Consider the following 24,207-nt stretch of genomic DNA (forward strand, 5'->3'; position numbering starts at 1 on the left):
CAGCTCACCACAGGAGTGCTGAACATACTGATGCACACCATCACATATGGCTTTTTTTACTTTGGTTCCTGAGATAGAATTCAGGTGTGGGTAGCAAGTCCTTTAGCTGCTGAACCATCTCACCAGCAGCACCCCCTACCACATCATCATCATCATCATCATCATCTTATTATTATTGTTATTGTTATTATTTGGAGACAGGGCTCTCACTGACCCTGGAGTTTGTCATTTCAGCTAGGCCAGTGAAGTCCACTCCTCCATCTACTTGTCTCCACCCCCCATAGCTGCTGTTATAGTTTACTATGTTTGCTGGAGTCAGGGTTTCTATTCGTGCACAAACATCATGGCCAAGAAGCAAGTTGGGGAGGAAAGGGTTTATTCGGCTTACACTTCCATACTGCTCTTCATCACCAAAGGAAGTCAGGTCAGGAAGCAGGAGCTGATACAGAGGCCATGGAGGGATGCTACTTATCTGCTTGCTTTCTTCCCCTGACTTGCTCCCAGGGATGGCACCACCTACAATGGGCCCTCTCCGATTGGTTACTAATTAAGAAAGTGCCCCACAGCTGGATCTCATGGAGGCACTTCCCCAACTGAAGCTCCTTTCTCTGTGATAACTCCAGCTGTGTCAAGTTGACGCACAAAACCGGCCAGTACAGCTGGGGAATCAGAATTCAGGCACTCACACTCTGGCAGCAAGCACTTTGCACACTAGGCCATTTCCCCAGCTCCTTCTTAGTATTTTACTTTATTTATTTATGTATTATATATATAAGAGTGCTTTATTTGCATGTAAGCCTGCAAGACAGAAGAGGGTATCAGGTCCCATTACAGAGGGTTGTGAGCCACCTTGTGGGTGCTGGGAATTGAACTCAGGACCTCAGAAAGAGTTACCAGTGCTCTTAACTGCTGAGCCATTTCTCCAGCCCCTGTTAACATTTTAAAGTACAAAATGTGGTGAGAGCTTAGCAGCTCAAAACCAAAGATAGGTCTAAATGGATGCTTTGTGATCTGCGGCAAGACCAAGCATTCTCTTGTGCCTTTATAGCTTCGAACCACTGTACTCTTCACAGGTCTTCTGCCCTGCTTTGAATGGGGGTAGAGGGGAAGGTGGAGCTCTAAGGATGCTTCCGGAAGGCTTTTGCTGCCTCTCAGCCCTGCTGGCTCACTGCAGAGGTGTGGCCCTGAAGAGTCTGTTTCCCATGTGATCAGTGTGACTTCCCACAGAAAGCTCCAGCTTTGTAGATGAAGGCTATCATGTGAGGCCACCAGAGAGGGACATTGTGTCCTCTCTCGGTCTGGAACATGGCTTGATAAAAGCTAGCTTCCTTCTAGCATTAAGAGCCTGTAGATAAAGGGGCTAGTTTGTTTCACCTTGGGAAAGCTAGGGGTGACAGTTCGCAACATTAAACAACAGAAGCAAACAGCCTCAGATTTCTTCAGGCAGCATCAAGAGTAAATGAACATAACCTGTAGGGAAGATAATTATTTTTAAACTAAAACAAACAAACAAACAAAACAACAAAAACCCCCACCAACCCTACCAAAATCTAAAAACCACCAATCACCAACCAACCAACAGTCAACAGCCCCTATAAAACACAAACAGACGCTCAGTGATGAGAGAGAGGGGTGATGAGGGCCGGGGGTGGGGTTGGGGTGGGTAGTGGGAGGAGGATGCTCTAGTCCTGACAAACCCTGCTTGGTATTATAGGGAGGAGCAGCTTTGCCTGTAAAGATAGGGACATCCAGGTGAACAGATTAGATACCAATCCAGCTAATATTCTTTTGTGTGTTCACATGTGTGCCCACATACATGCACATGCGATGTGTGTGTATAGTATGTGTGTAAATGTGCACACCTGTGCCAACCAGAGGTCAACTTCAGGTGTCATTCTTTAAGAGCTGTCTGTCTTGTTTTGGGGACAGGTTCCCCCCCCCCCACCACCACCACCACTGGGACCTGGAATTCACCAGTTAGGCCAGGCTGGCTACTGGCCACCCTCAGAGATTCACATATTCCCACCTGGTAGCGCTGGTGGGCTGTAAGTGTGAGTCACCATGGACAGCTTTTTTCTACTCAAGCTCAGCCCTTGTGCTTGGGCAGTGGGCACTCTCTAGCTCCATAGTATTCTTTTGCTATGAAACTGCATTCTCCTCTCTGGTCTTACCATTGAAACTGTACCTCCGGGCAGTGTGTTCTGGCAGGGCTCTACGTTGAAGTCCCCTCCAAAGGCGTGCTGCTCCATGGACTCTCTGCTAGGTTGCCATTTTTCTAAAGGCATCTTAGACTTTACTCCAAGCAATGTGCATCCAGAAGAACCCTCCTTCCCACAGACAGCAGAAGCTCTCAATGTTATGGACATTTTATGTAATGACAGGAGTCCACCATGTATCTTATCATAGGCTTGGATAGGAGTACCTGCTCTCTTACCCTGTCTATATTGCTGACTGGCCATGACCATGAAACCAGAGCAGGTAGCTTAACCTGTTTTGTCCTTGCTATTTTTACTGGAACCATCTGGGAGTTTTGCCTAGATAAACTCTGAGGTCCTTCTCAGCACTGATACTGAATCATTTGCTGTCATTTGTGTCCTGTCCGTGACAGAGCTGACTTGTGTTCAAACAGAGTCACATTAACAATGACAGTTGCTGTTCTGTGTGTGGATCCTAATGCCCTCAAACACGACTGTAAGATCTTTTACTACTCAATTTATTACAAGGACTCATCAAGAAACCTGCACAAGTGCTCATGTGATCCCATATGGCCTCTGCCCAGGGCTTTGTCATTGGCTGTGCCCCACTTATTGACATTCACTGCCCAAGAAGTCGATTAAGGATCCTCAACAGCACTGCTGACAGTGACATTCCTGATAGTGCTGATGTCTGTCACTGTCACCAAGCTATAGACCAATGAGATGTTAGTCTCAGAGGTCAGTATCCCCCAAATGCCTCAACACTTGTACAGAAGAATGGGACTTCTCGCTAGTGTTGGCTGCCCTTTGGCACCTGGTGTTCAGTTTATCATGCAGTTGGTATCTTCTCTAGCTTCTGGAATGGGCAGGGCTATTGTACCTTCAGCTTGTAGCTCTTCTTTCCTCCTAGTCTGCCTCCTCTGCCCTCTGGGACATGAGAGGGCTCTGCTGGTGTTTGGGAAATTGAACTCTGTTCTGCCCAAAGAGCTATGCTGCCACCCAAATCTCCTTCTCAAATCACTCTTGCTCCACCTTTGGGTCACACTCACCCAGAGAAGCCTGAATTCCTGGAATGGGCACTACTTAGACTGAAGAGGGAAGACTTTGATGTGCTATTTAAGGGGATTGGGGAGAGAATCAGGAATTTTGAAGCTATTCATCTTGAAGACTATTCATGGAAGCAGAAGAATTAAACACGGTATCCTTGAATATATACCATCCAGGAGCAAGGACTAGGCTATTGTTTTCTTCATAATGACAGTATATCTCTGGGGGCTTGTGAAGTGGGCATAGCGTCTGCTCAGCACAATCGCACAGTGCCTATCAGGTATCAGAAGGAAACGAGAACAAAGCTGTATTGTTAGAAAGCCCGAGGGCTGACCCAAACTCAGCAGAACTCAGAAAGCTATTTTGGAAAATAGTTCCTATACAACTGTCTGTGGCTATTCAACATGATTCTTAGTCAGCCTGGACTGGAAGAGGAAAACTACGGATCACTCAGGCGAGGGGCCTTCATATTGTTTTGTGGTTTGTTCCATTGAGAAGACAAGGGGCAAGGGCAAACAGAGGAGTAAGGGTAGTGGGCTGGGCCATGATTCAGAGGAACCTGTAGTTCTGCTTTTTCTTTTCTTTCTCTAGTTGCAGATGCCGTTAAAGTGAAAGACTGATTCTAGGTAAGCACATGGGTTGCTATTAAAGAATTCCTGCCTGCCTGACTAACTGCTTACTTGATTAACTGGAGGCTCAATCAATGTTGGAATTCTCAAGAGGGTGAATCTAGGATCTTTATTAAATGTGATTAAACATGAAGGCTAAGAGTTGGTTATCAGTAACTCCTGCTCCTTTTGAATGCTCTAAAGTAGATCAGATGCATCAGTAGAAGCCACGGAGGTTAATATGACTGTTGGAGCGAAAGTTTGAATCAGGATTCTGTGGTTGGATTTTTCATGTGGCTAATAAATCAATTCATTCCTTTAAGTATGTAGGGGAAAGACCATTTGGAGGAATCCTGGAAACAAGTGCAAAGATAGAAGTGCATATGGGAAAATAGACCTGCTACTCTTGAGTGGTTCACCTCATGTGGATGGCAGTGACCTCTGGGAGTCCGTTCATTTACCCATCCATTCAGTCCACTCACATTATGGAGCCCTGTGATATGCCAAGGAATCAAATAAAGAAGCTCGCTGCTTCTGTGAACTTTCAGCCTGGCGGAGGAGGCAGACCAGCAGGACACGGATGCTTATGTAATGGTACTATAAGGTCAAGGAAGGAGAAGCACAAGGTGCTATGAAAACAAATAGCGAGAGTGGTCAGGGGTTAGAAAAATTTCCATGAAGGAAAGCTGAACCCCCTGAGGGATTAGCCAAATGCAAGGGGTGGGAGCCTAGGGACACCCAAGCAGGAAGCAGCAGCATGAGTGAAGGGAGGAACAGTCAAGGAAATCTCAACGAAATGAAGTAAGCTCCGCGTAAGAGTGAGCAAAGGTAAATGCAGAGGAAAGAAAACAAAATCAAACCAATGACAGGGTAAAAATCCTGCTACTGAAAGCTACTCGTTGAGGCCAAGAGTATGCAGGGCTCTCTACTTCCCATAATGGCTTTGGCTCCAGACACACTGAAAGTCATGGGCTTTTTAAGGAAGCCAGGAGCCAGAGTCTTCTACCCACATCCACAGGCTGATAGCCTGGTGCAGAAGGATGCTGTCTATCTGTCTATCTATCTATCTATCTATCTATCTATCTATCTATCTATCTATCGTGAAACAAGGACCTGCGTAGCAGAGGCTGTTCTTAAACTCATGCCTTCCCATCTGAGCCTTCCAAGTCCTGAGAGTACAGGTGTATTCCACCAGGTTCAGTCAGTGAGTTCTTCCTAATATTAATGCAATTGTCCAATGGGGGAGCACCAATGCTGGAAGAAGAGATAAAACCAGAATGGCTGAGTACTTGTGATGGAACAGGCAATGTCAAGACATGTTATCTTTCCTATCTTATTTAATATTCCAGTGCACCTGTATTGCATTATATTCTCGAGAACTGAGCGTCTGGGAAGGAGAGTAATCTGCACCCCCTCCCCCAAAGGAAGGTGGAGACAAGCCTAGGGTGACTTCTGTACCAGGGGGATTCAGCACTGTGGTTTACCTTGTCGGCGGGATACACAGCTCATCAGATTCGGACTCTTACTTTCTAGAGAAGACAGTGGCTCACAGGGGCTCAGGGCCTCTTATGAATGAGGAGCTCGCATGGAAGGTAGGACTGGTTCAACGTTGCTATTCTACGAATACCTCTACATGTTGCTGTTTAAAAATAAATAAATAAAACCCAGTAATACCCACTTAGTTTGTAAATTATGCGAGTGCCCAAAGGTTACATGAGTTCATCCACATTCCTCATGTTCCTTGAGTTCCACCCCCTACTCCTTTTTAGATGAAAAACTCAGAGGTGAAATAGACAGTGAGAAGGTGGCTATGGTGATACACGCATGCCTTTAGTCCTAGCACTGGGGAGGCAGAGGTAGGTGGACCTCTGAGATCTAGGCTAGCCTGGTTTACAGGGCTAGGTCTAAAACAGCCAGGGCTACATAGAGAAACTCTGTTTTGAAAAACAAATAAAGAAAGAAAAAAGAAGAGAAAGGAAAAAGAAAGAAATATGTAGCGAGAATGTTCTATTATAACACAATAAAACAAACTCTCTAAATGACACATTTTCTAAGGAAGCAATCACACTTTAATGTGTTTTTAAATTTGGAGTTCTGTATTTTGAGGGCTCTCAAGGGAGTGCACACTTGTATGTAGCAGTTTACTTACTCCTTTTAATATGTCCTTCTACATTCTTATAATCAAGCACAAAGTGCAGTTATTTAATTCTCTAGTAAAATGTCATCTGCAGGGTAATATCCATATTTCGAACTAATGGAAAAATACTGTGCAATGGGGAGATGAAGATAGTACCCGTGGCTCCGTCAAAGGGTGACTCTGACATTTGCTGTTACCCATTGCTTCAAATTAGGTCTGACTGTAAGTATGTGACTTCCATCTTCTGGCCTCAGATTTAGCATCTGGGAGAGTTGTCCTGTGGGGCCACCTATAGCTTTGAAGTTCAGAGAGACAGTAGACCTTGGAGGCATATTCCTAAGCAACCCACCCCTTCTTTACTAGGCTCCAGCTGTCATCTCACCTGCTGGCTCCCTTAATTTTAGTCTCTAGCCCTTCCCTACTGGAACTTGAAATACTAAAGGGAACGGTTAAGAAGTTTAATTCCTGGACCGGAGCGCCCCCTAGGCACACCGAGCTAAACTGTGACGCGCTTCATCTGACTCAGGATTCTGGGAAGTTGATGTCCAGGGTCAGCATCGGATCCTTGAACTTCCCGGTTTGTATTGTGAGGCAAGCACCCTGGGACTTTCCTGACTTGGGCAGGGAGGGTGCAGGGAAGGAGACGGGGAAGAAGGAAGTGGCAAACACTGTCCAAGCAGGCACCGAAAAGGCTATGCAGGGGTTGCTCCTTCAACAGACACGTGGGGCTAGAGTGGGGGCGGGAGTGGTAGATATACCAGAGACTCAGGAGATGCAATTCAGCAGGCAATATTCAGCAGCCGCGGTGAGTGCACAGGGACAGAAGAACCATCACTTAATAAAAAGCACTGTTAGAGCCGGCCAGTGTGGCACTCACCTTTAAACCCAGCATTTGAGAGGCAGAGACCGGAGAATCTCTGAGTTCGAGGCCACCCTGGTCTACAACCGGAAGTTCACAGAGAAACTCTGTCTTGAAAAAAAACAAAACAAAACAACAGCAAAAACCTGTTAGAACAGAACAACCCATTTCAAGTCAACTATTTATGTTCCTGTTACTGCTCTCTTGTTACAGTGAATCTTATATGTTCATTTTAAACAAGGATTCTTCAAGTTTATAACTTTTTTGCTGCATTTTGATTTTCTTTCCTCTTTTTTTTTTAAATACTTATCTCCTATATACATAGCTAACATAACCAAAGCTTTGTGTCAAGTAGTATGTTACATTTCGTCTCTGTATGTGTACATTGTGGTGATCTAGTGTATAAGACCTGTGTGCAGTGTTTATCTGTGTGTCTCTGTGGGATATGTATATGACGCATCCAACATATATGCATTATATGTTTCTATCTATGTTTGATATTTTTGAATGTTTATATGATTGTGTGTGTCGTATCTATGCTCTATATTTGTGTATCTGTTTCTGTGTGGAGTGAGTGTATATGTAGTGTGTTTATTTGGGGTGAATATATTTCTGTTTCTACAAGTATTAACATGGTCTGTGTATGTGTGTCCAAGTATGTGTGTGAATTTGTGTATGAACAAATGTGTGTGTGTGTGTGTGTGTCTGTGTCTGTGTGTGTGTGTGTCTGTGTCTGTGTGTACTATGTTCATGTTTGCTGACTCTAGCATCTCAGGTCCAAATTCAGACCTTAGTTACTGTTCTGGAAAGTGAGACTTCCCAGGCACAGCATCTGAGACTGGCTAGCATCTAAGAGTTGGACAAGGCACTTTGCATGGTAGACGTTTGAGAACCTGCACAGTCACTGTGTGTGCTGGGGGCAGTGACATGCCGCAGCTTCTGCCGAGGCCAGCGTCCGTGCTTATCAGCAGTCAGCACCCTCAAGAGCCATTATCACAGGCCACAGAGCGCTTGACTTCACATGCTATGTGTTTCTTTCTCCTCTAAGATACATTTTCATTCTCACCTAAAGACAAAAGGTCTCTTGGGTGGATCCATGGGTCCTTTTTCCTTGTTAGGCCAGTCGACATCAACAACGTCAGCCTTTTTGTCGGGGCAGGAAGTGGTGGCGCAGATCCAAATCAGCAAGGTGGCCTTTCCCCTAGTTTCTAGCCACAGTTCCGACTTGTGTACACAGCTCTGCCTCACCCTGCACAGTGAGCATGCCCCGCTGTGTGGCTCAGTCAGCCTCCTGCCTCCTGACCTGGCTCTTACACAGAAGATGAGACAGTCGTTAGGCCAAAGCATTCAAGGTTTAGTTTAATCCCATAAGTGAATTCCTCTAGTAGCCATCAAGAGGTGTGGCCATACCCTAGGGGAGGAGGGAAGGCTGAGAGCTTGGCTCAGGGTAAGCTAGAACTCACACCCATCCAGGTTCACTCCTTACTCTGTGACTGGGATACACAGGATCTTTGGGCTCTGCTTCCTCAGTTGTTCCTGACTTACTTAGTGTTGGGCAGCAAACCTGGTATAGAGTTCATAGCGAAGTACATAGACTACGACCTTTTATTCAGTGTGTAGGTTGGCTTCCTGGACCCAGCCTCAGTCTGAGGGAGAACAGGTTGGGAGCAGAGTTCTTCCCAGACTGCTCTGTAGTCAAGGTTCTAGAAGCAAGTCATCGTTTATACTCCAACTAAGATGTGCAAGGCCAGAGGAGGGGTGTGTGTGTGTGTGTGTGTGTGTGTGTGTGTGTGTGTGTGTGTGTGTGTGTGTAAGTTTGAGGGGGTGTGTCCAGGTGCAGAGACTAAAACCAGAGGAAGATATCACTTTTTGGCCTTTATTCCCTGGAGACAGGGTCTCTCACTGAACTTGGAGCTAGGCAGCAGCCAGCAAGCCTGGGACCCTTCTGCCTCTGCCCCAGCACTGGGGTTGCAGGTGCTTGAGCAACCACATCGACTTGAATGACATGGATCCTTATGCTTGTGATGCGAGTGTCCTTACCTGTGAGCCGTTTCTCCACCCCTACCACTCACATCTCGGCTCTTTTACCCTGACTTCCAGCGGCCAACATCTGCACATATCTGACCTTGCACGTCTCAGCCTCCTCTAGCTCCAGCAAACCGGGGTTCCCTTAACTTGGTGCTTTCTTTCAATATTTAAAAAAACGAAACAAAACATCCATCACCACCACCAAACTTTTCTCAACAACCCAAGTACTGAATTCTTCACCTAACTGAAAAGCATATGAGAAAGCTTCCCGTATGCTTCTGAACTATTCTTTGATGAGACAAATCTGACCTTCTTTTAGCTGCATCTCCCAATGGAAGGTGCAGCTTAGCAACTAGCGACAGCTGGCTTGCCTTTGTTAGGGACTTGGACACCCCAGGTGACAGGAAATAAATACATTTTGAATTTGTGTGCTTAATAATTTATAAAAAAGTGTTTGATGATGATGAAGAAGAAGAAGAAGAAGAAGAAGAAGAAGAAGAAGAAGAAGAAGAAGAAGAAGAAGAAGAAGAAGAAGAAGAAGAAGAAGAAACCCCCAGGGGCTGGAACAATGGTTGGTGGTAAAGAGCACTGGGTGCTCTTCCAGAGTACTACCTGAGTTTGAGTCCCAGCACCCACCTGGTGCCTCACAACTATCTGTAACTCCAGTTCCTGGAGATCACACCCTGTCTTCTGGCTTCTGAAGGCAATAGGCATGCATGGAGTGCACAGACAGACATGCAGGTACAACATCCATACACACAAAATAAAAGTATTAAAAAAAAATCTCCCAATTGATCATTTCACAGGATTTTTAGAGAGGTACTGGTCCTCTTTCAAGGGAGCAGGCTGTAAACTGGGGATGTGGCAGCCATGTGCCCCATCCTTAGATAGCCTGGGTCCCTGAACCTTGACTAGGGGTGATGAGAAAATGAAGAAATGACAACCACAGAGACATGGGACAGCTGGGATTGGATGGACCGGACTCTCTGATGGAGAAGACACAGTGCCCTGAAGGGCGGCATATTTACTATATACAGTGAACGAGGAGGCAGATTTTTACATGCTGATAAACAAGGCAGGGTTTGTGGTATACAGCTGAACAAGGAGGTGGATTTAGCTAATCCCAGTAAGGACAGTCTCTGTAGAGGAGCAGTCTTTAGGCCATACATCTGGGGTAGAAAGCTACGGAGAAAGCACATGTTCTGTAGGTGATACCTATGTTTCCACTCAGAGCAGGAGAGAAGGCATTGCCCCTTCCCTGAGCCTAGCAGGGGCTTTGCCACACCTGTGGAGCTGAGATTGTGTGGCTGATGACATGGCTGTGTCCTTGTTAAACAATACACATTTGATGAGGACTTTACCCGATCCCTGAAGCCCTGTCTGTAATCTTAGCACTTAGGAGGTGGATGCAGGAGGATTAAAAGTTCAAGGCAGGAGTATAGTGTAGATGCAGTGCTCATGAATAGGGTTCTCAAAAGTAACCAACTACCAACCAACCAACAAAATAAATAAACCTACTTTGAAAATGTTCAAGGTTATCCTTGGTTAGTTCTTATATAAACTGAGGACATGGCCATTCCATGATCTTATTAAGGGGGAGATTTTTTATTATAGATGTGAGTGTGTATGTGTGTGTGTGAGAGAGAGAAAGAGAGACAGACAGACAGACAGAGACAGAGTATCTAGGACACAGAGAGAAAGTACCAGACTGAACACGCCATGAGAGAAGCAAGAATGGGGTGTAAAATGAGGAAGCTGGAGTGCACAGCAGGAGGGAGACCAAGAGCAGAAGACAAAGACAGGGAGAATAATAAGATAGCAGGGTTATAAGGACAATGAGAAGCTGGGGGGAGGGAAGCCCATGAGCTGAAGGGAGGTTAGGGTAGGCGGGGAGGTGAAAAGAGCTAGGATGCATGGACTTTGAAATGTGTAACAAGTTCCGTTTGTACTGAGGGAGCCTGGAGGCCAGCATGGGCGTTGGTGTGTTCATAGGCAACTAACTCAGATAGCCTTTTGTCCTTTTTGCCTTTTGAAATTTGGGGAAATGAAGTTTCCTTTGGACTTGACAGTTCTGAATTAGCTTGAGTTGTCTTACACACACACACACACACACACACACACACACACACACACACACACACCATAAACAAACACATTTTCCATCAGAAGAGGAGGTTAAAGCCAGAGTTCCCCAGCTGGGCACCCCATGCTTCTCCATGGGTGAACCTCCCAGTTTTCCCTCTCAGAGCTGTCAGAACAAACAAAGGGCCTGGGCCTTTCTCTCTGCTCATCCTCTCCCTACCTTGAACATGAGTGAGGAGCTGGCAATGTTTTCCTTAGCTGTATGAGGGGCCTGGGGCCAGCCTATGGTGTCAGCGCGGTGGTGAAGCAGGTTTATTGTGGACATGGGTTAAAGGTGTGCACCATCATACCTGGGTAATTTTTCTTTTCTTCTTTTCTTTCTTTTGCTTGCATTTTTGAGAGTGTCTCCAGTTTATTCAAGGATGACCTTGAACTCTGCAGGCCAAGGAACCTCTTCCGGTCAAACTCAGGAACATAATAGAGTCAAGGCAATTCCTCTTCTCTTGGATCTAAAGCTCTGAATGGTCAATGTGTCTGAATTCTTCATCAGGATGAGTCTTTCCTGTGAACCAGATTGTCCAATGTCCTTTCAATCTTTTACCTTTATCTTCCATTCCACAGCGCAAAATTAAAACTTTCTCCATTTTGAGTTAATTTCAGTGTCATCTACAACCACAAGAAACAGAGAACTGAATTTAGTTCTTCTAGAAGAACTCTTAACCACCGAGCTGTCTCTCTAACCTCCATGTTGACTTTTAAAAGACTCTAACCCTCAGTTCTTGATCTAGGGAATTTACTAATCTGTTCTTTGTTTCTACAAATTTATTGTTTCAAAAAAATGACAAAAATAGAATTATATATTACATGACCTTTGAATTGGACTTAAAAAAAAACAACCTCTGATTAGTTCTCTAATTCTTTGGGAATTCATTGAAATTGTTTTATTTCTCATTGGATCGTGTGGCTGCACCACAGCGTATGATGTAAGCATTCTTTCTTTGTAGCTTCGTGTTTGATTTTAACAGTTTCACTAACCTACAGTCTAGGGCATCTGTGTCACCAGGCATGCCCATCAGTGATTCTGAGTGACTGGCTACCACACAGCCTCAGCAGCAGGTCTGAGAGCTGTTCCAACAGTAGCCCAAAGACTGGGCATCTAAGAGGGGACACTATCTTCTGCTCCCAGTAATCTCTTTAGTCACATGCAGATTAACTTCCATCCAACCCTGGCTGGGTTCAGACATGCATGCGACCTCATCCATGGTCAGTCAAAACAATTAGGCCAAAGTCACAAGTTCTTCTATTTATAGTTAGGTATTTAGGGTTCTAAGAAACAATCACTCCCATATTCCTTCGTGAAAGGTACTCCCAGAGGCCAGTTTGTACCACAGGACCCTGACCTACCCATATGGCACAGGGGTTGAGGATGGCTTTGGTATGACTTTTAGAGACAGCCCAGTCCCCTTTCTTTGTGTGTGATTATTTGAAACCTCTATCAGATGTCTCTCTTATGTAGCTGCAACCCCTCCCACAATGCTCCTTTTAAGATGCTTCTCTCAGATAATCTTGTTATATTGGTGCAAAACTAACAAGATGCTTTGCTACTATTGACAGTTTTTCATTTGTTGGGGATCTTTGTGTAATTTGTTTATTTCTATATTACCCCCAAATACAAAACTCTATGTTGCAGATATAGTAGCAACGCTCTCTTCCTTAATTTGGGGAGCTATACATCTGCAAACAAGCAAAGGCTACAGAGACCCTTGAGCAGGCTCTGTCCTTGTTGATTGATTGTTTTTGTTTTTCTGAGAGGTTATTAGCTAGCACCCCTGCACCCCCTCTCGTGTGTGTGTGTGTGTGTGTGTGTGTGTGTGTGTGTGTGTGTGTGTGTGTGTGTGTGTGTGATTTTGGGGCAGGAAGGAATTTACAGATCTACAGTACAGTCTGTCTTGTTAGCTTCAGTTTGCCAAATACTTCTGCCTCTTGAACCAGCTTCAGATCATTCGTGAGTGTGATGACAAGTCCTCTCAGACCAAAGAAAGTTTCAAATGCTGAAGAGGACAGAGTAGTGAGGTTCACCTTGCCTACAAACTAACAGGCTTCACTTAAGCGTCTCGGAGCTCAGGTGCTTAGTGAGTTAGGAATTCACCCTGAATTTCACTGCCATCCCTGGTGAACTCTTTAGCCAAACGTTTTCTTAGACCAAGCTACACTACATTACTTATTTTGTAAGTCCATCAAAAATGTAAATCCACATTCGATGGGACTTGCTTTTCTGATCCCTAGTGGGTGTCTAGCATTTGCAAATGTTTTATAGTGTTCCCCTGACTGGCTCGGCCTTAAGCAGTCAGCCTAACCTTTCTTTGCCTCTTCCCTCAGCAAACACAAAGAAAACAATAATCTCTGTTGTCTTTACAGTTTTAAAGTTCAGGCTTTTTCTAAGAGTACTATCCTAGTAATATTTTGTATCCATCTTTTAATATCCGAGTAGCTCCTAAGGGCTCATATGATGGCTCAGTGGGAAAAGGTACTTTCTGCCAAGCCAGAAGACCTCAGTTTAATTCCCAGGACCCACAGGGTAGAAATAGAGTCTTGACTCATGAAAATCGTACTTTGCTGGAACACACACACACACACACACACACACACAGACACACACACGCACACACATGTGCATGCTTGAGAAATAGGGAACAAAAGTAAAAGAAAGAAGAGGCTTGGCTAACAAGTGGGCTTTAGAGCCAGATAAACTTGAGTTAGGCTTTTGGTTTCTTTACCGTGTGCTTGTAACTTGAATTAGTTTTCCTGTTAGCCTTCAGGGTTTTTTGTTTTGTTTTGTTTTTTTCCACGTTTTAAATGGGGGTGCATTCTTAAGACTGTGAGAGAATTTAATAATTGCCAGTACATTGTGAGCATCATCATTTTATAATCATTTATTTCTGTGTTCAAACATGTTATGTGCTCAGCAAATAAAAGCTATTTTTGTTTGATGATTCTTGCACACATGATTAAAATCATTGCCTGTCTCTTGTCTTTATATATGAATGGTGTTCTGTCCAACAAGGGCCTCATTTCCTCAAGTTTCCTCTTCCCTCCCCATCCCCTCCCCCTTCCCTCCTCCTCTTCCTTCCTCTTCTTCCTCTTCCTCCTCTTCCTCTTCCTCTTCCTCTGCTTTTGCTTCTGCTTCTTCTTCATTTATGTATGTGAGTACAGTGTAGCTGTTTTCAGATACACCAGAAGAGGGTATTGGATCTCATTACAGATGGTTGTAAGCCACAATGTGGTTTCTGAGAACTAAACTCATGACCTCTGGAAGAGCAGTCAGTGCTCTTAACTGATGAGCCATCTCTGCAGCCCCATACTCTGCTTCTTTAAGGAAGGCATTTGCCAGATTATGTTTGGAGACTCAGGCTTCCTGGTGTTCAGATAGGATCCCTTCTCAACACCTGTTCTCTTACTGAAATGTGTCATGGAAAAGCTTGAGCTCTGGCAACCCTAACAAGTTGTTCTCAGCCACCCATCCTCCATGCACCAATTAAAAAGTCAAAACAGCAGTGAAAAGTAGAGAAAGGAGATTTAATCAATTCAGCCATATTGGAAAGAGGACCCAATACAGATCTCCAGTGGCTTCCAAGCGTACTTTGAGGTACTGGCACGAAGTTTAGGCTTAAGTAAAATAGGGCTTAAGATGTATGCATAGAGAAGCATTTTGGGTCAAGGGGAGGTCCCATCCATTGACCCATCTTTGTCTAGATTAAATCTGTTCTGCAGGTTAGTTTGATGCGTTGTCAGGATTGTGTAAAATCTCTTTCTGGGAGATAAGCTCCTCCTCTGACTACCACTAGGGCTTCAGTCTCTCCTTCCTCTTTTATGAGACTGTGGGGATATGACAGCCAGCCCTAACCTGATGGCCCTGTGTTTTTGCCTGTCCACCAATGAACAGCTCTGTCCTAGTCGTTAGTGTTCAGACCTAAGTGATAATTTACAGGTCCCCTGTATAAAACTTAATATGGAACCAGGAATCCCTTAAGGTCGGTTGACCTTTTGTTCTGGAATGCCTGGGAGAGCCTAGTGGCCTGCAGGTGAGAAAAGATAGGCTAATGGGCTGTGAGTTATTAACAACTGCCTTTGCTTGCCTGCTTATTGCTATAGGGAAGGGATGAAATTGTCTTTTTTATTAAAATATTGGGAAAGTAAGGAACAACTGAAGGAAGAAAAATAATTTTGCTGTCCAGCTGTGGATTCCATGGGTGTAGGGCACATCTTTCTGATGTCTGCCTTTAAAATTCTACCTTACCCTTATGCTTCCACAGAGCATACTGTTTGGCTCTAAGGCTGCTGTCCTGTTAACAGTAAGAATAAATCCACTTAAACTAAATTTGAATTGAGTCTAAGTCCTTGGTCTTTCCCAGTGGATTTGAAAGACATGACAAGACTCCTAGGAAAATTCCAGGTGTTTTGGGGGGACCATTATTTCAATACTGGTAGCTAAAGGAAGGGGAGCGTGACTCTAGAGTGTCGCCTCTCCTGTCAGAACTGTTAGGAGGCATTTCATAATGTTAGTTGTCAGATTTATATTTTAAAAAATGTCTTCCACACCTCTAAGTGTTTCCCACAGTCTAACAATTCTGCTCTTTAGTTCTCTATGCTATTGTTTGTAGAGCTGGAGGTAAGGCTCTCAACACTATAATTTCTCCATCCTCCAGTCAGTTGTGATTACCTTTGGTAAGGGAGACTCTGCCATGAATATGTATCCAAACTGTGTATCCAGAAGTTACTTTTAATAATTATTTTGTTGTCTTTTAAAATACTTTATCTTTAAGCCAGATGGTAGTGATACAATTCTTTAATCCTAGCGCTAGGGAGGCAGAGGCAGGAGGATCTCTGAGTTTGAAACCAGCCTGGGTTACAGAGCTAGTTCTAGGACAGCCCAGACTGTTTCACAGAGAGATCCTGTCTCCAGGGTGTGTGAGGAGGAAACCAAAAAAAAAAAAAGATTATTTTAATTTTTAATGATGGGGGAAGAGAGCTGTGCAAGAATGCTCAACAGCTAAGTGTTACAGTGTTCTTGAAGAAGACCTGAGTTCAGTTCCCAGGACTCACATCAGGTGACTCACACAGCCAGAGGTTCCAGTGCTCTCCTCAGGCTTCCACAGGCACTGCACTCACATGCACAGCTCCCTCCTTAGCTCCTCTTATTATTTACAATTACATCATCTCTCTTTCTCTCTCTCTCTCTCTCTCTCTATCTACCTATCTATCTACTATCTATCTATCTATCTATCTATCTATCTATCTATCTATCTATCTATCATCTATCTACTATCTATCATCTATCTACTATCTATCTATCTATCTATCTATCTATCTATCTATCTATCTATCTATCTATCTATCTATCTATCTATCTACTACCTACCTATCTATTTTTCTATCTACCTTTCATTCACACACAGAATGTAGGGGTCAAAGGTCAACACCAGGTCTCTTCCAATTGCTCCCCTACCCTCACAGTTTTGAGACAGTGTCTCTCATGGAACCTGGTTCTGCATTTAGTTAGGCTGGCTGGCCAATGAGCTCCAGGGATCTGCCAGTCTCTGCTTCCCCGGGGCTGAGGTTTACAGACATGTGCCTCTGCTCTCAGCTTGTTATTTATCTATTTAAGTGCAATTTTAAACTCATTCTTTGAGAATTTCATATGCATTATATAATGTATTTTTTATCATATTCACCCTTCATTTACCACCCCTGCAACTCTTCTTGGTTCCTTCTGTCAACTTTATGTCCCTGCAATGTGTTTTTTTAATAACTTACTGAATCTAAGTAGTGCTGCCTATACACCCATGGGTGTGAAGCCATCTAGTGGAACATGGTCATCTTATAAGGGCCACACCCCTAAAGAAAACTGACCATCCCTTCCTCTCAGACAGCTCCACAGCTAGGGGTGGAGGCTCGTGTGTTCCTCCCCTATGCATGATGCAATGTTGACTAGTTTGATCTTGCTTTGCTAAGCACAGCTGCTGTTAGTTTATCAGTATTCGGCCCTGCCATGTCCAGGGGACACTATTTTGCACCAGCCCTCCCTGTTCTACCTCTTATAGTCTTTCTGTCCTTTGCTCTACAGTGTTCCCTGAGCCTTGATGGAAGGAAGTGTGATAGACACGCCCAAATTATGGCTAAACACTCCCAAAACACTTATTCTTTGTACCTTAACCATTGTGAGTCTCTAAAACAACCACTGTCTAGTACACAAAGAGACCTCTCTAATGAGGGCTGAGACCTGCACCAATCTATGGGTAGAGAGATGCAAATGTAGAAGGCAGTTTGATACTGTATCCAACTGGCAAAATAATAGTATAAAGATCTTCCCTGTGGCTTATGACCTCCTTGGCCATTCCATTTGGGCCAGATTTATAGAATTGGGCATCCATTTCTTTCTGTGGAATGTGCATGAGCCTTAAATCCAATCAGAAATTGATTGGCTAGCCCTGCGACATTCGTGCCACTATTGCAAAGCTAAGTAGAAATTGTAACTTGTGGGGTTCCCAACTAGGTAATACAATTAGTAACTTCTCCCTAAGCAGCTAGGATAGCACCATTTGGTATTATGAAAGCTATGCAGCCTAGAAGAGCTTCAAGACCAGTAACTGCTTTTTATGTATGTGATGGGGAGGGAATCTCAGGTTCTAACTCTTGAGTGACAGGTACCTTACCAGTTGAGCCTCTTCCCAGCCATTATTGAAATGCTTTATTTATTTTTCTTTGTATTGGAAATATTTCAACTACATTCTTATTAGTTTAGCTATTAAGGTAAGTGGCTAGGTGGATAACAAAATAAATATTCCATGAATTTCCTTTTTCTTTTTGATAACTGAATAAATATATACAACATGTTGTAGTCATACTCGCTCCCCCTATTACCCTCCTTTATCTTCTTCCTGTCCTCATGATCCCTTCCTTACTTCTTTACAACTAGTTCCTCTCCTACTTTCACATCTCACATGCATGAGCAAGTATTTGTGTGTGTGCACATGCACATGTGCAGGAGCCAAACTTTTGTGCAAGCAGCCATAGTTGGTAATGTATGTTCATGACTGCAACAGAAGAGTCATATCTAGAAACTATCACGTCATAGCACCCATCTTCCATCCTCCATCCTTACATTCTCTCTGCCCTTTCATGTGTGGTGTATCCTGAGCTTCAAAGGGAGTGATAAAGATGTCCCATTTGGGCCTAAGTACCAGACTTTCATTTACAGCCTTTTGTCTGGTTAAGTATCTACGCCAACCATTATTACCCCTCACAAAAAGAAGCATCTCCTATCAAGGCTGATAGTAACACTAGTCTATGGATATAAACATAAATACTTAGAAGGCAGTTTAACTCCATGCCCACTTAGCAAAGCATCAGTAGTAGGTTCAGCCCTAAGGCCTGTTACCTTCCTAGCCAGATTTACCATACCCGATATAAATTCCTTTCTGTGGAGCAAGCCTCAGATCCAACCAGAAGGCAGTTTGCTGGTCACCCACAAAACAGTCATGCCACGATTGCACCAAAGGTTGGTGGTGTTGTTGTGACCCTCATCCACAGCTGCGTAAGACTGCTGAGGACTCTTCTCCTCCGAGAGCCCACATAGCACTGCCCAGAACTGTGAATGTTACCAGCAGAGAGGGAGTGTCTGGCCCAGTTTCAGCCTGATTCCTCTGTGCCCTGAATCCAAAATGCGCTGTTTCTTCAGCAGTAGGTCTTGCCATCCAGGTCTGGTGGGCAGCCAAGGACAAAAGCAATAGCCTATGCTGTGTCAGAAGCCACTTTGTCTTCCCAGCCAATAACTCTTAGGATGATATTCCACACTGTGTACTGGGATTTTTTTTTAATTTAAAACCTACCACTTCAATATATATTTGGATGTGTGTTTATACATAATAAATCATGGTTGGACTAATATTGTATATGGGGACTAAATTTTTTTCTTAATATTATAAAAGAAGTTTTCTTCCCTCTCTGCGTCACTGATGGCTTACATCTCTCAGAAAAGTGTCACCTCTGTTCACAAGAGGGAGGAGCCTAAGCTAAATCTAAGTAAGCCTTAACCCTGAACACCTCTTCTAAACTACACTTTCTTGCCACTGGGTCTTGGGAGGATGTGAAATGGCATTGAATCTTTATTTGATTTGATCCATTAAGACTTTTGTTTTTGGGGCCAGAGAGATGGCTCAGCAGTTAAGAGCACTTGCTACTCTTGTAGAGGGCCTGAGTTCAATTCCCAGCACCCACAACCATCCATTGGCACACACATGATACATGCAGGGAAACCCTTCCTACACATTCAAAAATAAAATAAATCCTAAAACAACAACAACAACAAAACAAAAAAACCTTTGCTTTAAAATGGTGTGTGTGTGTGTTTTGCCTACATTTATGTTTCTGTTCCATGTCTATGCTAGGTGCTCAAGGATGACAGAGGGCATTGAATCCCCTGAAACTATAGCTATGGATGGTTAAGAGCTGTGATGTGAATGTTGGCAACTGAATCCAGGTTTCTTGCAGGAACAGCAAGCACTCTTTACCACTAAGCCATCTCTCCAGCACCACATTAAGGGTTTAAATAGGAGTAAACCTTTTAAAAGACCTTTTAAAAGTTATTTAGTGTAATATCGTAAATGTATTCCTTGAGAATTTTATATAGAAAGATGCAGTGTATTTTGATCATATTCATCACCCACTTCCCTCTCCAACTCTTCCAGGATTCTCCACTCCATTCCAGGAGAACAAACTTTGTCATGGCTCTAATATACTTCACAATTTACATGGCCTCTTGCTAACATCTCCCTTTTTCTTTAATTACAGAATGTCATTTTGCAGCTAAAGGGCTGTGCACTTCTGTGTGCTGTGCAACCAGATGTGGTCATGTTTCTGATCTCTGGCCAATGATATAAGTTTCAGAACACTGCTGAGAAGATAACCATGACAATGACTCATGCTCTTGTAGTCATCTTGACTCTTACATTGACCTCAAAACTGGAAGATGATATAGATGATATTAGATGTTATTATCCAGACCACTCTCTTGGAGTCCTTTTATGAAGCCTAATAAATAAAAAACTATATTGTTCAGTGAAAATCAAGTCAAAATACCAAATGTTTGTTTAATTTGAATCTGACTGTTTCTATGATCTATATGAATAATGAAAGATGAACAGTAGTTGTGGCTGGAGAGATGACTCAGTGAGTAAGATCACTTAGTACTCTTGCAGAAGATCTAGATCTGCTTTCCAGCACCCACATGGCAGTTCCCAACTGCCTAGAAACTCACACATAATTGGCACCATGTTACAGAAGCCTTCCTAGCACTGTTGTCTGAGTAGTTAAAAGAGTAGGAAAATTACTAAATAATATATATTTATAGATTAGACTATAAGACAACACAATAAGTAAGAACCTCAACTCCAACAACAGTATGAATTAATTTTAGAAATTTGGTGGTCATTAAAAAATAAAAGACATGAATTATACCTCCTCTCTCTCTCTCTCTCTCTCTCTCTCTCTCTCTCTCTCAATCTCTCTCTCATCATTTCTGTTGTTATGTCTCCCTTTTCATTTCTGATTTTGTTATTTTGGATACTGCCTCTGGGCCCCTTAGTTAGTTTAGCTAGGGGTTTATCTATCTTGTTGATTCTCTCAAAGAACTAGCTTTTGGTTTTGTTGATTCTTTGTATTGTTCTTTTTGTTTCTATTTCATTGATTTTGGCCCTGAGTTTGATTATTTCCTGCCTTCTACTCCTCTTGGGTGAGTTTGCTTCTTTTTGTTGTAAAGCTCTCAGGTGTGCTGTTGAGTTGCTAGTGCAGGATCTCTCCAGTTTCTTTACCAGAACACTAAGTGCTATGACTTTTCCCCTTAGCACTGCTTTCATTGTGCCCCATAAGTTTGGGTATGATGTGTCAACATTTTCATTAAATTCCAGGAAGTCTTTAATTTCTTTCTTTATTTCTTCCCTGACCAAGTTATCATTAAGTAGAGAGTTGTTCAGTTTCCACCTGTATGTGGGCTTTCTGTTATTTTTGCTGTTATTGAAGACCAGCCTTAGGCCATGGTGATCTGATAGGATGCATGGAATTGTTTCAATTTTTTTGTATCAGTTGAGGGTTGTTTTGTGACCTATTAGATGGTCAATTTTTTAAAAGGTACCATGAGGTGCTGAGAAGAAGGTGTATTCTTTTGTTTTAGGGTATTGTAGATATCTATTAAATTAATTTGGTTCATAACCTCTACTAGTTTCATTGTGTCTCTCTTTAGTTTCTGCTTCAATGACCTGTCCATTGGTGAGAGTAGGGTGCTGGTCTCCCACTATTGTTGTGTGGAGTTCAAAGTGTTAGTAAAGTTTTAGTAAAGTTTATTTTATGAATGTGGTTGCCCTTGCATTTGGGGCATAGATGTTCAGAATTGAGACTTTCTCTTTGTGGATTTTCTCTTTGATGAAGATGAAGTGTCCTTCCTCATCATGCTTGATAACTTTTGGTTGAAAGTCAATTTTATTGGATATTAGGATGGTGACTCCTGCTTGTTTCCTGGGACCATTTGCTGGAAGACCTTTTTCCATCCTTTACTTTGAGATAGTGTCTGTCTTTGTTGTTGAATGTGTTTCTTGTATGCAGCAAAATGCTGGATCTTGTTTGCATATCCAGTCTGTTAACTTATGTCATTTTATGGGTGAGTTGAGCCAATTAATATTGAGAGATATTAAAGACAGATGACTGTTGGTTCCTGATATGTTTGTTTTTGTAGGTGGCTTTGTGTTCTTGTGGTTCTCTCCTTTTGGCTTTGTTGTGAGATGCTTAATATCTTGTCTTTTCTTTGGTGTAGGTACTTTCCTTGCGTTGGAGTTTTCTTTTTGTTATCCTCACTAGTGCTGGATTGACAGATAGATATTGTTTGAATTTGGTTTTGTCCCAGAATATTTTGTTTTCTCCATCTATGTTGACTGAGAGTTTTGCTGGGTATAGTAGCCTGGGCTGCCATTTGTGTTCTCTTAGAGTCTGCCTGACCTCTGACCAGGCTGTTCTGGCTTTCATAGTCTCTGTTGAGAAGTTTGGTATAATTCTGATAGGTCTACCCTTGGCCCTTTTTCCTTGCAACTTTTAATATTCTTTCTTTGTTCTGTGGATTTAGTGTTTTAATTATTATGTGATGAGAGGATTTTCTTTTCTGGTCCCATGTATTTGGTGTTCTGTAGGCTTCTTGTTCCTTTATGGTCATCTCTTTTTTTAGGTTGGGGAAATTTTCGTCTATGATTTTGTTGAAGACACTTTCAGGTCCTTTAAGCTAGGAATCTTTGGTCTCCTCTATTCCGATTATCCTTAGATTTGGTCTTTTCATTGTGTCCTGAATTTCCTGGATGCTTTGGGTTAGGAGTTTTTATATTTGGAATTTCCTTTGACAGTTGTGTCAATCTCTTCTCTGGTATCTTCTACACCTGAGATTCTCCCTTCTATCTCTTATATTCTATTGATGATACTTACATCTGTAATTCCTGGCCTCTCTCCTAGATCTTCTGTTTCCAGGTTTGCCTCCACTTATGTTTTCTCTTTTGTTTCTACTTCCACTTTTAGGTCTTGGACTGATTTATTCAATTCCTTCACCTGTTTGATTGTGTTTTCCTGTATTTCTTTAAGGGCTTTATTTGTTTCCTCTTTAAGGGCTTCTACCTGTTTATCTGAGTTTTCCTGTATTTCTTTCATTGAGTTATTTATATCCTCCTTAAAGGACTCTATTATCTTCATGAGATAAGATTTTAGGTCAGCTTCCTGATTTTCAGATATGTTGGTGTATTCAGGACTTGCTATGGTGGGAGAACTGGGTTCTGATGATGCTCATGTAAATTGACTTCTGTTGCTTATGGCCTTGCACTTGCCTCTTGCATCTGGTTGTCCCTGGTGTTTGTTGGTCTGGGTGACTCTGTCTGGAGTCTGCCTCTTTTGTCCCTTGCTTCAGGTCTCCTGATAGGCCTGTGGCCCTGGCTGTAGCAGACCACCTTGTCTTCTAACTGGGGGCTCTTCAGAGGGGCAGAGAAGCTGCTGATCTGCTGCCCTGGCTGCAATAGATTTCTTGGGTTGCCTTATACTATTGGGTCTTCAGAGGAGCAGTCAAGCTGTTGTCCTGTGTGAAGATGTTCTCCAGGCGGCTCTATGGACTGTGGTTTCTGTTTCCCTGAATGCAGCAGAATTTCCAGGGAGGCTTTCAGTCTGTTGGATCAGTTGCCTTGAATGCCAGAGAGCCCCTATGAGGTCTTCAGACTGTGGTGTCTGTTGCCCAGTTGCCCTGTGTACAGAAGAGCTCCTGGGATGCCTTCAAGCTGTGGTGTCTTCAGGGAAGCAGACAAGCTGGCAATCAACTGATTGCCTTCTATGTAGCAGATCTACTAGGATGCCTCAGGCTGTGGTGTCAGTTACCCTGAGGGCAGTGGATCTTTTGGGATGACTCAGAATATGGTGTCTCCAGGGGAGCAGAGTAGAAAGGACAGGGTGGAAAGTGGAGGGGTATTTGTCGGGGAGGGGGCAGGGTTGGGTAGTGATGGGTCCCGAGTCCATTGGTCTCCCAGTGGCAGCTGTGGGACTTCCAGAGGGTTCTTACCAAATGCTCAGAGTGCAACGGGTCTTCTGGGCTGGCTCAGGATATGGTGTCTCCAGGGGAGCATACTAGCTAGCAGTGTGCCCAGCAGAAAGGTCCAGGTGGGAACGGAAGGGGCATAAAGTATGCCTTTTAATTAAAATGGATGTAAAACAGAATAAAAGATTAAAAATCAAGAAAGCAGTTACTTGAGGTTTTGGGTTATTTCTAAGAAATGTAGGAGAAGTGGCCTACTAATAGCATGGCTAATGTTTCTCTGGCTTTGTTAGTTCTGCCAACCACCTAAAAAGATGAATCATGAGTCTGCCCAAATATCTTCAGAAACTAATTTATGAAGCCTAAAATACCCTGGTACTAAAATCTGACAAAAAACTCTAAAAGTAAATTATAGATCAAGATCTTTCATAAACACAGATGTAAATATTCTTAATGTTTTCATGGGGAGGTCAGGCAGGCCTATCAGCACAGTTTCCAAGAAGAAAGAGACGATGCATGTCTATGTCAAAAGCCTAAAAAAAAAAAAAATAATAATAATAATAATAACCTAAGTAAAAACTCTAAGAAGTGAGGTTGGAGGATGGCTCAGTGCTTCAGAGCATGGGCTGCTCTTCTGGAGGAACAGG

General features: G+C 43.2%; 1 long non-coding RNA gene across 1 annotated transcript in view; it reads right to left on the bottom strand.

Annotated features, from left to right (window-relative positions):
* Positions 1 to 359: 359 nt before the first annotated feature.
* The window catches only part of LOC108167736 (uncharacterized), a 91,239-nt gene continuing 67,391 nt past the window's right edge, over positions 360 to 24,207 (bottom strand). The window contains exons 3-4 of the long non-coding RNA NR_168298.1: positions 11,307 to 11,622; positions 360 to 1,470 (exon numbers count right to left, since the gene is read on the bottom strand). This is a non-coding gene — a long non-coding RNA (uncharacterized LOC108167736). The remainder of the gene's footprint in view (positions 1,471 to 11,306; positions 11,623 to 24,207) is intronic.

Source organism: Mus musculus, chromosome 1 (assembly GCF_000001635.26).
Source record: "Mus musculus strain C57BL/6J chromosome 1, GRCm38.p6 C57BL/6J".
Classification (NCBI taxonomy): Eukaryota; Metazoa; Chordata; class Mammalia; order Rodentia; family Muridae; genus Mus; species Mus musculus.